Here is a 12,326-nt window from a genome sequence, read left to right as displayed (position 1 = left end):
TATTATCTTGATTTGTCAGGTTAAATTTACCTTTTTGCTGTGGCACCCATTAAACAGTGTAAAAGAGAAGCAGATTCCTTACCCAGGAGTGAAAAAAACAAGCATACCGTCCAGGTACTCTTCACAGCTCTGCTGTTGTACTTGTGGAACTCAATGTCTCATTGCAGCTTTTAAGAGAAATGTTAGAGAATCAACCACCCTCTGTCCACTGTCCATTTCCTTTAAGGATTGCGGCAACAATTCTTATCGATTCACCACACTTTGGGACATTTCTGTGTAACACATAGAAAAAAGTATGAGACCTGGACAAGTTCTACCTCCACACAAGCAACACATTGATGACTGTGGTCTGGCCTTGACTCCTTTATCTTGTTTCCCCTAGACAATTCCCAGTTGTCTTAGCTTAAAGCATGGGTGTCCAGCCTTTTGGCTTGCCTGGGCTGGACTGAATGAATAGGAATTATCTTAAACCACATATGCAGAGGTTGCACCAGAAGTAACATCTCCTATTTCTTTCTGTGCAAACTACAACCAATACAAAGAGCACAGTAACACTGACAAAGCAAATTCTCAGCTACAAAACAATGTTTTTCAATATAGTCACCACCACTGGTTATGCATTTTTGCCAGCAGCGAACAAGAGCCTGAATTCTGTACTCATCAAGATCTGCACCAGTAGAGGTGGCCTACTGAAATGCAGCGCCCACCACCTCACTGTGCTCACATCCACTCTTTGGTCACCATCAACATTCAGTAAACATTGATGAATATCACTGAATGCCATTTTTTCCTCATAGAGGAAACCCAATGACACATTTCCATGTCAGATGCTGTTTGTCAGACTGCTCTCCTGCTGTCACACAGCAGCCAAATGTAATGGAGTATTGGTGTGAAGGTTCAACCTCTACTGCCATACTACCAACATCTGCTTCTGATATCATGGGTCAACATAACAAAATAGCAGGCATTACTTTTGGAGCAGCTCTCATAAAATATGTTCTATGGTTGACTCATATAAGTAATAAAATGAATTTTGGATTGTAATATTTTAATTTAAATAAAAAAGGCAATAAAAACATGTAATTTGTGGTCTATTTCACCCTGTTTTTGTGAAGCTCACATGTCAGTCCATTACGATGGCAGTGGTTGCATTTCATAGTGAGATCTCCAGGTGTTCATCGGAGATTTTAGATGAATTTTGTTCCTCCTGTGCTTTATCCTTGAAAACAGTTGTTCACGTGTGTTTACGTTGACTGAAAATGGAATAGAAAATTGCCAAAAAATTCAGCAATGTTTTGCTAGATCTTAAAATCTGTTCACAGAATCACAGAGTCACCAAGGTTGGAAAAGACCTAAAAGATCATCCAGTCCAACCGTTCACCTATTACCAATAGCTCCCACTAAACCATGTCCCTCAATACAACATCCAGTCATTCCTTGAACCCCCCCAGGGTTGGTGACTCCACCACCTCCCTGGGCAGCCCATCCCAGTGCCTGACCACCCTTTCTGAGCTGGTGTTCTCACGGCATTTTATGGATTACCATTCTGACGATCAACTCAAATAATTCAAACCATGTTCAAAGCTGAGCCACGACACACCTTGAGGCTCAGTGGAAAGCACAGCTGCATATTTTTTGCTGTTCACAGGACTGTTTTTAGACAGTGTCTCAAAATACATACTAGCCAAAACCTGAGTTATCCCTGCACTGCACCCTCCCTTGTGTATTGCCTAGGCAGTGCCAGTTGAACACCAATGTTTGGTTGCTGCTGAGTGATGGCTGCATGCCCAGGGCTTGGTGTGGCTGTTTGGTGGGGAAGAGCCACCACTACGATGGTATGGGGCAGGGTGTTGATATTAACTGCTTGTAAATAAATTTGGTCTAAATTCACATCATTTCCACGTTTTGCGATGCTTTTAAGCCCAAATTGCCATCAGCCTTCAGCAGCTCTCTGCAATAGGGAATCAGAATTATTCTGCTTATTACAACTGCCATTACAGTAATGCAGTGTTGCTTTTTACCTTGACAAATGCTAAGAAGCCTTATTTTGCTGCTTGACTTTTCTTCGGACCTAGAGCTGTAGGCAGTCAAAGAAAATAGGGACATCTGGGTGAGCTTTTCATTGCCTCGCTCACTGTGTGAGCACCCAACTAAGCAGCAATTAGTCAGTACAGCCTGTATCAAAAGGCCCATCAAATTAATTCAAATTATGTCCTGTTAAATTGAATCCAATTGGCATTCATATGTATTTGTAAGCACGGTTTAAATTAACTTCTACAGCACTATATTGTACTTTATTTACAAGCTAAACATAGTTTTGTGATTTAGTTAAAAAAAAAATCAAAGACTTTTTTACTTATTAAAAACATTTCTAGGAAAACATTGATATTATTCTTCAGAAAGACGTTTCTGGCCTCATAAAAATAAAACTTTGTTGGGATTTTCATTCATATTCATATGAATGTTCATATTTTTCACTTTCCATTAAACTGCAGATTTGCAGAGGTAGGCAGGTCTCATGGCTTCATGGTTTTTCTTTGCTGTTCCACAGCATGTTATCAGTAACAATTACAACACCTGACTAGGATTTGGGTAAAATTAATAGCTTAGGAGTTCAAAGTAACTACCAGACTGTAGTAGGAAGAGAAAGTTCTAAAGCTCAAGTCTGATTTCCTCATATTTTCCTTTACTCTGAGTGTAGAACCCTGGGAATACCTACTATCTTTTACATCACTCAAAAACAAACTTGTTTGGATTCTGTTGCAACAGCGAGTCCAGTTGTGTATGAAACTGAGACTAAAACTGAACAAAGACAAAGCTGATGTACTACTTGTTTTTTAAAGAGAAAGTTAGGAAAAAAGAGACAAATTATTTTTCTTAAATTGTAGCTCCTTCCAGTAAAAAAAAACTTCAGCTTTTGCTTGTCAGATACCATTGTTTCCATATTAAAAATTTACACTTTATTTGTAATTTGGGAGCAGAAATCTGTTCTCCTTAACAAAATAGTGACAGACTGTCTTGCTTGTGATTCAGAACTTCAAACAGCCTTTTAGCAGCTGTTTCCATTAAAATACAAACCCTTCACATATGCATCTTCTGATTCAGAGGTCTTATTAGCACTACCTTTAGAAACATATATGATGAAAAGCACTGTAAATAGCCTAATGATATGGTTCAGTTGCTGACAGATTCATGGGCCCTTTGCAAATGCTCCTGAAAAATCAATAGTAATCCCGTAGTGCTTTCAAAGGATGTGGGATCAGGGCCATGGTAATAGTGATTGTCTCCAGCAAATGACTGTTCTGCAGTGACCTGAAAGCCCAAGTCCTCCTCAATAACTAGAAAATTGACTCTGAAAAACGTGACATTGGCCCTAGCATAAAAACCAGTAGCTACTCTTACTGGCTAGTCAAGTACTGACTTAATTACTCCACCTTTCAGAGAAGAAGATCTGCTAAAAAGGTACATTCCCAAGTTGCACCTCAGCATTTCAGATGTGTTCAGTACACAAAGGAATCCAATAAACCACAGGAGAATCTGCTGGCAGCTCCCTACTTCACCTGTTTTGTTTAGAGATTTGAATGTAAACTAAGGAGAATAAATTTTCAAAGCCTGTCCCAAAGGAAGAAAATCATCCCAATTAATAAACAGCAGAACAGCATTGCATAGTTACGGTCTCCAGTATTGATTCTCTTGGTACAGTAGTTTGCATGCTTGGAATTGTTATCAGAAGCAGGGAAATGTTTAGCAAGTATTGAAACAGTGGCAGAAGCTTTATGAATGAGATTCTGACTGGAATGTGTTATAAGGGCCATTGGAAAAATGGATTCATAGGAGCATCTGATGCTGCACAATAAAAATATCCAAATACTTGAAAGCTCTTGTTTTAAAAGCTCACCCTCACTTTTATTGTGACATGAACCACGGGAGTTGTATAAATGAGATTCTGCACTTTGAAATTGATGCGAGAAAAGCAGTCTGGCTGTAACTGACAGCCTTCCATTTATTAGGACATTTGTGCACAATATTCATTAAATTACACCCCATATCTCGCTAGTGTTTTTCTTTCCATCAGTTTTTCAGGGAGTTGCGCTACAGAAGGCATTAGCCATGAACTGGAATATAACCATTATTACTTCTGATTAAAAGCTACAAGCATTTCATATGAAAATTTCCTCATTAGTGGCTGACACTTTTCCACTAGACTTATGTAAATAAGGGTCAGTAAAAATTACAACACAACTCTACAGAAATGCTGAATATATTCAGAAAAAAATATTGCTATGGTAGTTTACATTATCATCTGCCGGAGAATCAAACTTATAAAGGTTTCCAGAGCTTCTGATTTTATGATTAGCATTATGATTAATTATTACAGGTGTTTTTTTTAAAAGCAGGATTTTTTAGTATTTTAAGGAAACTTCCTCTATACGAGCTTAGGTTTCTCATTTTTATGGAGAGCTTAGAAAGGGGAGTAGATGATATTTCCAAGTCTGCGAGGAGAAAAAAAGTCTCACAGAATTGATGGCAGAAATAATCAGAAATAAAGATAGGCCCCAGCCAAAATCTCAAGTCTAAAGGTGTTGATGGGAAATTGACTTTGCAACACAGCAGTGCTGTTTTATAGAAACTTCCTTCTCCCTTAGGAGAACATTCTCCTTTTCTCTCTTTCCTCACATTTAAGCTTTCCTGCCTGATAGTGGAGGAGGATGCATGGGGACCTGAGCAAAGGATGTCAATGGAGAGAGGGTTGATAGAGAAGGCAGAGGTTCCCTACATACCAGAATTAGACAGCTGAGATTTCACCTGCGATAGGTGAAACTAGGGTTTGAATGCGAATATTTCTTGCAACAGCCTCTCATGCCAACACCATATTCTATTTGTTCATTATATTAAGTGCTCGTATTTTTCTGCCACACCAGTACATCATCAAAGTACCTGCATTGCTGTAATTGTTTTCTTCCAAAAGTAGGACTTTTGCACTTACTGCTGAGTTCAGTTTCACAGACTTCAGAATGCATCCACTCCGTTGTATAGATCTGCTTTGGAACACTTGTGGTCTGCTCTTCTCCTGTTAAATAAAATGAATAACTGATCTTTCATAATTCACCTTTATGAAGAATGGCGTCTAAATGCTTCGATACATGAGTCTACCCATTGTCTGCTACTCCTCCCATTCATTGCTCAGTACCATATTAAGGCAATTTTATTTTCCTTAAGTTAATTAAATGCAGTTAAGAGGGTGACTTCATACTTACTGGATTTGTTGTGCAAGTGTGTGCCAGCTCTTCTCTGCTGATTCTCAGTACTCCTACTTTTATACAACACCTTTATTTCCTCAAGGAACTCAAAGGAGAGGATTTTGGTATATCTCTCATTTGTCCAAAGTATTTCAAAGTACTGACAGAACAAATACAAACAAATATATTCTCTGCAATAAACAGAAGCTATTGAAATACGTTAGATCAGGTACCTACCTAGGAGTAAAGTTAGCTTTTACAGGCATGAGTTACCTAACTCTGGGAGACAAATAGCATGTAGTTCTTAGTGATATGGTACTAACATGCCATCTTAAGCAAGCCATTGGCTGAATCAGTCTAGTCCAACTCAACTAGTGAAAATCATTAGTGAAATCACTTTATCTTCACAGGTTGATTTCAGGTCTTTAAGACAGACATTTTCCTTTGCATTACAGATATTCATTATGATTCCTCTGGTCATTTGTTCCCATTCAAAGCAGCACTCAACCACTGCTGGTACTTATTACTGTTAACAAGAATGTGATCTACCTTAATACAGTGTGAAATGAAATCAGACAGGATATAGGATAGCAAAAGAACCTGCCACAGTGTATGCAACATTATCGTGTAGATGTGAAATATAAATGAGGGTTGAAATGCAATTTGAGGAAACCCACAGATAGAAAACAGAAGTGCCACTGCAGACCAACAATTTCTGAAGCAGCTGCATAGCCACCAAGACAGAAAAAGCATCTATGTTTTCATGAGAAACATGTAATTTCACTTGTTATTGTTGTTACGGTACTGAAAATTAGAAGAAAGCAGAGTCACTAAGCAATCAGAAGATAGCAGATAATCTCAGTAGAAGTGCTTTCGTCATAATGAAATCCTTATCTTTCACTGACAAAACCAGTATCACAACATCCTGAGTTAACTGTTGTTTTAAAGCCCTTCATTTGTCAGACACTAATAGGTCTGAAAGCTTTTTGCTCACGTCGACACCTTCTGCTTTTCTCATTAATTCTGACACTGATGTTCAGTGATTATTGTAGGAGCTGATCGTATTTACATAGCTACATTTCCTTTTTAGAGATCACATCTAAATCACTTCTCAATATCTCATAGACGTTCAAGATATTCAGTTCTTGGAAAGGTGTAACAGAGCATCTAAACACAAAGCCACTGGAAGCATCATTACAATCTCTATCCACTGTGACAAAAAAGGAAGCCTTTTCTTGAATATACTGTCTCATATAAGCACCTTTATCCTCCAAAATATGTTCTTCTGCTCATCGAGGAGTCAAGATTATAGACTGAACAAGTGCCCTTCAGTCTTACAAAATGCTTATCATGGAATCTCAGAATGATTGAGGTTTTTCTCACATGCAAATGGAAATTCCTCTGTTTCAAGTGTGATCCTGTTACATTAGTTCCCAGTACGGATCATTCTTAACATATCTAGTGCTTCTATGTCATTATAGTCTTTTTTTTACTACCAGTAATTGGCTTGTAACCACACATAATGGAAGAGATGTAACTACAGAGGCCTAAGAATATGAGTGGAAGAAGATAGTTTTGCCTTTTCCAGCACTGAACTTCATAAGAAGTTCAAAAATGAAAACCCATAGAAATATTCTAATTTGACTAAATATTCCACCCTGCAGTAAAGAACGAACATTTATCAATAGCATTTGTCAGGTTTGTTTCTCACATATACAATGAATTCACAGGGTCTGTGCATAGCTAGAAAGTGCTCTGTCACCATGCAGCAGCAGATGGACTTGAGGGACCTGCTGAGATCAGAGCAGGTGTGGATGTGTTTAAGAAACACTTGTCCACTTCATTTTTTGCTGGAATACCTTTAGCAGTAAAATATGTCTTCCCTAACCTTTATGCAGTGGCCAGCTTTGAAGCCACGAAAACCTGGTTTTATCCAGGAAAACAACTCTCTTTCCCAACCACCTCCCTGCATCTGAAGAAAAAGTAACTAATTTACTGCTTGGACAATAAGATGGATCTACATAAATCAGATAAAATCTGCTAAAACTGCTCCTTGCTAAATTAATCTGCTTCCTTTATGTATTTACCTGCTATTTTAGACTCTGACTGATGAATTTTACCAGTTTGGACACTGGAACTACTATATGCCTTGTGTATATTGGCCTTTTCTGCTTTTCTGGGAAGATAAGAGAAGCCTCAACCTGACACAGTCAGTCAGCTTTCTCTCCTACTACTCACGTAATCTGTCCAAATCAGGGACAGGCTCTTGTAGGACAGTATGCTCTGATTCTGTCAACATTTACACTGAAGTCAAAAATGTCACTGACTCTGATGGCTTTGATCCCAAAAGGATATTGGCATATATAAAATATAGTTTCAGTTAATTAAGAAAAAGACCACTTATTTGAAAACTTCAAACTAAATTATTTTCAGAAGTTTGAACATCCTTTTTGTTCAGCCCAAATCAGATTACACAAGTACTGGAGTCATCATTTTACAGATACAAGGGGAAAAAAAAAAGACTGACCTTCAAATCAGCCCCCAGCCTGACAGACTACATCAGTTTATCATTCAGGCTCGTATTTCTCACTCTGTTTCAGCAGTCAAATAAAATTTGCTTATTATTACACATAGGTCACCCTGAAAATAATGCCTCCTATTTATTTCCATGGAAACTATAACAGATACAAAGAGTACGAGAATACTATTTGACAGAGCAAGTTCTCAGCCACAAAACAAATGCTGTTTTTGAATTAGCTATGCGTCTTCACCAGCAGCAAACAAAAGCCTGTGTCCTGTGCTGAATTCATCAGTGCTAAAATGCACTACCCACTGCCTCACTGCACATGTTCTACTGCCACAACACCAGCATCCACCTCTGATGCTATGGACCAACATAATATATTGGAAGCATTATTTTCAGAGCAGCCCTCATAAATAAGAACCCTCAGGCAACAGAAAATAATATACATGCAACTAGCTTCCAATGTACCTGCTCTCAAAATCGTCTTTAAAAAACAAAACAAAACCAAACAAAAAAACCCTAAAGCTCTTTACATCAGCAACAGCTTCATTTCTCAAAGGCAGACCAGAGTATTCATAATAAAGACACATTTGCTATCAGATGGGGAGTGGATTTGTTTTAGTTTCTGTCATTCAATCATGTAAATTGTTATTTACATTTTACAACTTTCATACATAGAAATGAAGTGCTTACAGTGTTTCCTGGAGGACACAGAGTTGACTGTAGTTTCTCTGTGTGGGAAGTCTGTAGGTCTCAGATCACACGACGTCTTCAATAAAAGTAGACAAAGTTCTGGACAGAGACTCTGTGACTGAGCTGCAAAACAGGCATCTGAAAAGTTTAACATTGCTTGGTGAAGCCCTTTGCCTTAATTTGTCATTACGAATAGAGAATAAGCAACTGTAAAACAATAATTTTTTTAAACCAACGTTCAGGTGGTTGGGAGTCCTAAACAAATGAATTTAAACCCAGAGTAAATACCACTGAAATTAGGTTGTTGTGATTACAGGTAAGGAGGGGGCTTTTGAAGTCATCCAGATGCCATAATAAACCTGCATGCATTGGCATGAATTAATCCAGCCAGCTGCACCCCTTTGTTCTGGGGACTGACGAAGTACCATCTTGTAGCTGGCCCAGTTACTTACATGTTTTAAAAGCAGTAATAAAATACCACCACCTCAGAATATTCTCATCTCTGTAAAATTTTATCCAGATCTACTGAAGGTGTTTGGTCTTAAATGCATTGACTCTGTAGTGGATCATAATTTCAGAAGTTAAAATAAAGCTCAGTGCTTAGCACTGTCTTTCAAACCTTTCCATTCCAATCCTGAAGTTTCTGTTTCATCTGAAAAATTCTCTTATATTCTCTCTCTCTCTCTATATATATATATATTGTGAGATAGGGACACCATCAAATACTTTTTTTTTTCCCTTGCCTTCAAAGAGAGGGAAAGGTATATTTCTACATTCTATTTCAATACGACTCCTTTCAGATACACTAAGAATTGATGTTCTCTAAGAAAAAAATTCTAAGGATGTTAATAAGCTTTGAGGATTTTAGTGCTGAATTTTGAGCCTCCAGTGATCTTCTCACAGCTGTTTAATGACACTATTTTTTGTATTAATGTGTAAGCTAAGAAACAGTGCAGAGCTGCTCATGTGAGCATTTCTAATTGGTATTCCATCAGCAGCTTAGGAATTCTTGCAGATGGGTTCATCATAATACTTTGCTGTTCTGTTTTGTTTCTTTTTATAACAATTGCCTCTCTTCAAGCTAAGCAAACTCTAGAGAAAAATCAAGCTGTTGTGAATACAGATGCGGTGCTAATTAACATACACTGTGAAAGTTTTAGTAATTATTTTTTTTAGTGTCAAGCAGCCAGGCGTTATTTTGAAAATCAAGTTTTATTTCCCTGAAAATTCAACTCTGCATTAGAATATATCAAGCTGAAATGCTGGGCAGTAAGTTAAAGTGAAGGGATTTATGTGTATGTGCCTATGAATTATTGAACAATGATGACTGTGTTTTCACCAGCTGCCCTTCAGGGAATTTGGACATATTTCTAATCTTACTGGTGATTCTAGACTCTTAAGATACTATAATACAAAGTATTAGTAGCAGTCTTGTGGGAGATTTTTCCTAATTAAGCTACCAACTTAATTATTAAAGATGTGCTAGCTTTCCTGCTGCTGTCTCATGCCTGTAAGAAAACAAAACAAAATAAACCCATCAGTGATAGATAATGCTTTGTTCTGTTTTACTCCTTCAAAGAATTCTAAACAATCTGTGTATAAGAACTGATTAGAGAAACTTAAGTGAGCTCCTCTGTGGGGAAAAGAATAAAATCATGGCGTCATATAAAATCAATGTTTTATCCTGACAGCAGTAGATAAATATGTAAAAAACAAGTTCCACTACTATATTTGCTTATGGAGACTACTGAGATTGTTGTCCTGTACTAGCAATGAGAAGCTGTAAAGTTTAAAATAATCCTGTGTCAGATAAAATCAGAAAATGATACTAATAAGTGGGCTACACGAGCAGTGTTTTAAAGAAGCAGAAAAGCATCAATGACCTTGTTTTTGTCCCAAAAATGAAAATAATGTGGTCATTGTTATAAGTACAAATCTTAAGCTGTGAAAACAAAATTAAGACAGTCACTGAAAGCATTGGTTACATCTCTGCAAATCATTTCAGCTACCATCTTATTTCAGACAGTCACAAGAATCCCACTGACTTTGATGTAAGAAGTTGTCACGAAAGAGATCTGAAAGTTTGATGAAGTACAGAGAAATCAATTTTTGGAATATGGCTGAACTTTAGCGTGAATACTTGAGGCACACAGTGGAATAATTTATTGGCATAAAGTCTAGTGCAAAGATAAATTATCATAATCCCTCCAGATATGATTAGGTCTTTTTCATTATGTTGTGTTGCCCAGTTTGCAAACATGAATATTTCACTCATTATACTTTTATTTGGTTCATCCCAGTGAAAAGATAAAATGGGCTCAGCACCTCTACCTTTGGAATATCACTTTTCCTCCAATGCAGATACTTTCTTTACAAAATAATTGCTTCATTAAGATGCTGTACCATTATGTTATTCCTCACTTTATGCATTATTTTCCCAATGGAAGAATTTTTCTGGTACTCTATGCATATTTGAGATATAGATAATAAGGAAATACTAAAAAGCACTGTAGTATCCCTAGCCTACGTTGCTTTTAAACACAGAATGAAATCTTTCCAAGGAAAAAGGAGAAATCAAGTGCCACCTTGCAAAAGAAAGTGTAACTAATTTTACGTTCTTCTGGCTTTAAACCTCTCCACCTTCCAATGCCATTTGTATTTAAATGCATTGAATTTTCTTAACCTCTGCTGAAATACAACAAACTCTTCAATAAAACATTACCACATTTCCTGGAAATTACATCTGAAAATGCAGTCCAAAATCACTTCTGCAACTGAGAAACATCATTGCTGTTTCAGATTCTTTTCATGGCTGATGTTTAATTATTGTGGTTTTTTGATGCTAGTGTCTTTAAGTCATTTACATGGGCTTGAAAATCTGAGATCTCCTATTCATTGCTCAGCTCCAAAAAATTCTGTCTTCTTATGTAAAGTGTACTTTATTCCACGACTTCCAATTCAGGTACTACTGAGTAATTTTACAAAACCTATAGCTGCTTTGAAAATAAAGGTTTTCTCATTTTGCTTCAAGTTCTCTCAAACAATGCTATAAAGGCTGTTCTTACATATAACGTTTTGCAATTTCTTAGGAACGTTCGATTATAAAAGTACTCAGGTTTCTTTTATCAGTAATAGCAGTTCAGAACCTCCATAATCATCCCAGTGCTCACTGAATGCCCACTAATCTCTAGTAGTTCTTTTTCTCTTATTTGAAACCTCAGCCACAGGGTTCAAAATATACTGAAATACTCACTTAGAGTCAAAACCAGAAGCACTGGAGAAAAATAACAGAAGATGACTTCTCAGCTCCCTGTCTGCGATGGCTCAAGGGCAAAACTGAAGTTCTGCGTAAGGGCTGAAATAAAGACATTGAAGCTGACATGAAAAGGCAGATCTAGGAAGATCCTCATGAATTTTAGTACACTTCAATGAAATTTCTGTCTGCGTTGCCTGCAAGGACAGAATTCAACCATTGTGAAGCTCTACAGCCATAAGAAACTCCAGAAAACTGCTTTGTTTCATTTGGCTGGAATCTGGTTATTTTAACTTAGAGAGTAGGCAGGCTGAAGTTCTGGGGCCATCTTCAAAACTGTACAATTAAAGATAATGTTCAGTCGTGCAATTTGAGAAATTAAATTATTCAGCTGATATTAAGTCATAGTTCTCAGGGGTATAAAAAAAACCAAAGTCATCTTTGTGATATGTTTCTAATGGCAGTAAAATGTGCTAAAGTTATCATATAGGAATTATAAGGAATTTTAAAGCATAAGCATTTTATTTCATGTACCTCAATCAGTGAATGGGAAGGACACAATCTTGTGCACTGTTTGTTTGTCATATGCATTTTCAGTTCTTTTCTAGGTCAGCAG

This window comes from Excalfactoria chinensis, chromosome 8, assembly GCF_039878825.1.
Source record: "Excalfactoria chinensis isolate bCotChi1 chromosome 8, bCotChi1.hap2, whole genome shotgun sequence".
NCBI lineage: Eukaryota > Metazoa > Chordata > Aves > Galliformes > Phasianidae > Excalfactoria > Excalfactoria chinensis.
Note: the sequence above shows the minus strand (reverse complement) of the source record.